The sequence below is a fragment of the Littorina saxatilis genome, linkage group LG2, assembly GCF_037325665.1.
Source record: "Littorina saxatilis isolate snail1 linkage group LG2, US_GU_Lsax_2.0, whole genome shotgun sequence".
In the NCBI taxonomy this organism is placed as follows: Eukaryota; Metazoa; Mollusca; class Gastropoda; order Littorinimorpha; family Littorinidae; genus Littorina; species Littorina saxatilis.
In genome coordinates, this window is record NC_090246.1 from 34,618,690 (window position 1) to 34,621,828 (window position 3,139).

Genomic DNA, 3,139 nt, shown 5'->3' on the forward strand with positions numbered 1-3,139 from the left:
ATATACAGACTCAATAACCAATAAAAGTAAACGTGTATGAGCGGTTTAGCTATAATGACCCATATCAGTTAAACGACAACCACAGTAACAAAATTTAGTATCGTTTAGCATTGTCTACAGCCACTACAAACAGCAAAATAAAGGCTGTATACAGCCCCTATAACCCGTGTCAGTGGTCATTTTGCAACAAGCTGTGGCCATGGACAGTGAAACCAAGTCTTCAGTGGGAATAAACAATAACAGTTAAACATACAGGAGTGTCAATAGATATGATAACCAAAAGCCAGTCAAACGAAGTTTACAGCAACATCAACCAATAAACAATAACAATTACACATACACGAGTGTCTATAGATACTGATAACCCCAAACCAGTAAAACGAAGTTCACCGCAACATCAACCAGTAAGTTAACCCGCAGCACTGTCTGCAGCCGCTACAACAACATCATAGCAGAGCAAGAAAATATACAGCGTAAACAGCAAAAAACATTAAAAACGCTGGTCTGTGGCCGGGGACAGTGGAGAATAACGAGATGCGATCGATCATTCTTTTTCGCCATGCACTGATCCGGGCAAGGGATCGCACAACAATGTGGAGTGTATTAGGCGAGACATGTCCCATTCCCCCGCACGCCGGAACACGTATCGTTTGACGGCAGCCATATTGGTTTTGAGTTTTCGTATTGGCTGCGGATCAAACGAAAAAGGACTAAGCTACAAATTAGGGGGTCGGAGATGGCGTGGGGGGGGGGGGGGGTGGCTGGGGGGAGAGGGAGGTGGGAAATGGGGAGGGGTATCTGAAGTAAAGGAGGTGGAGGGGTTTGGAAGAAGATGCACTGCGAGTGACCTTTATAAGCTCAGCCGGTCAAATGAAGAGAAACCCGGAAACAGAGGTTGAAGGATGTTGTGCATGCATGTGATTGAGTGTGTGTGTGTGTGGGGGGGGGGGGGTTACGGATAAAATAAGAGAGGGTTAGGGTGTATGTGGTATCATGCAGTGATATGTATATGCCAGGAATAAATTAAGAAAAACTTCGAAATGAGAAGGTTGTGGGGGGGGGGGGGGGCGAGCAGGAAGAGAGATGGTGTAGAATCAGTGGTCGGGTGAAAAAAGGGGTGGGGGATTTAGATAAGGGTGGAGAGAGAGAGAGTGAGAGAGCGAGAGAGAGAGAGCGAGAGAGAGAGAGAGCGAGAGAGAGAGAGAGCGAGAGAGAGAGAGAGAGGGTGTAGTGGTATGGGTCATTTGAAGAGAGACCATGACATGAAAGGAGGGGTGGATAAAGAGGGACTGTAGTGTCAGTGGTAGGTTTAGTACAAGCTGAGCATACAATCGATTGTCATAGTAAGTGGATAATACTTGAACATAAAACGTCGTGATGGCAAACTAGTCTTCAATCCTTTTCCTTTTGAACTGGTCGGGGCCGGAGGAGGATACCAAGGTATAGATATAGACTCAAGATAATAATAATAATAATAATAATAATAATAATAATAATAATAATAATAATAATAATAATAATAATTTATAACGCGTACATATCTCACCACAAGGCGACTCAAGGCGCACTCAAGATCAAATGAATAGGAGCTTAGAAATAAGGACCCCCCCGCGAGTTAGGGGGAGTCCCATATTGGTTGGGACCAGAAAGAATTTACCCGATGCTCCCCAGCATGTCGTAAGAGGCGACTAACGGATTCTGTTTCTCCTTTTACCCTTGTTAAATGTTTCTTGTATAGAATATAGTCAATTTTTGTAAAGATTTTAGTCAAGCAGTATGTAAGAAATGTTAAGTCCTTTGTACTGGAAACTTGCATTCTCCCAGTAAGGTAATACATTGTACTACGTTGCAAGCCCCTGGAGCAAATTTTTTATTAGTGCTTTTGTGAACAAGAAACAATTGACAAGTGGCTCTATCCCATCTCCCCCCTTCCCCCGTCGCGATATAACCTTCGTGGTTGAAAACGACGTTAAACACCAAATAAAGAAAGAAAGAAAGAAAAGAAAGAAATAAGGAGTTAAGTGAGGAGGGGTGGAGGAGGAGGAGGGGGTTAGTAAATTTTAAGGGGCTTATTGTCCGTCAGGTCTCAATTGCCTATATTGGACATGAATTGGTTTATACGATTCGAGTTTTTACGCCCTCACAGCTTTTGATGTATGCGTGTTTAGGTGGTATCAGCCATCTGCACTTATGGTAGAATGACCAAGATCTTTAACGTGCCATTGTGGTGACAAGGGGGTGGGAGATGGATACCGTCTCGGGGTCCGCACATACAGTTGACCCGTGTCCGTCCCGGCCCGGATTCTAACCAGCGACCTTTCGATCACAAGTCCAGTGCTCTACCACCTGAGCTACCCGCCCCCCCCCCCCCCCCCCCCCGGAGGGAGTTGAGGAAGAGAGAGGTTGTAGTATCAGTGGTATAGGAGAGCGTGCTCGGTGAACAATCGATTGTCCTTGCAAGTGGATAACACTCTAACATGAATCCTTCTGACTTTGTGATCAAATTAAGTCCTTTTCCAGTGAGTTGGACAAATATCTGCCCTGTTCCAGTGAATTGAAGAAAATTCCGTCCCTTTCCAGTGAGTTGGAAAAAAAACTCTGCCCTTTTCCAGTGAACTTGGGAAATTCCGACTTTCGTGTCATCTGTCACAGTGGCACCAGGAACAGTTCTGAAGATTTCCAGCTTGTTGCTTTTCCGCTCCACTTAATCGGTAAATCCTCAGACGAAATCGTTCAGTTTTTACGAGCTTGAGTTTGACGTGAGCGAATTACAATAAATGTCTGTGCGACGATCACGTAATCAAGTGCGCTTTGCGTACTAAGGGAGCTTGCTTTTAAGTTGTGTGGCACACAGTTTTTTCTTTCTTTGAAGTTTCCCTTTATTGAAAAGGATGAAAGTTTGAAAAACTGCTGACGTACGCATGTACGCATGCACGCACACACGTAATCAATCCGTTTCTTCATTCTGTCTTTCTCTCATCTCATTTCTGTCTCTCTTTGTCTCTGTCTCTCTGTCTCTCTCTCTCTCTCTCTGTCTGTCTCTCTGTCTCTGTCTCTGTCTCTCTCTCTCTCTCTCTCTCTCTCTTTCATATATAATACTATAGCGTGCTTTTTGTTCGTGAGTGTGTGCTTGTGTGTG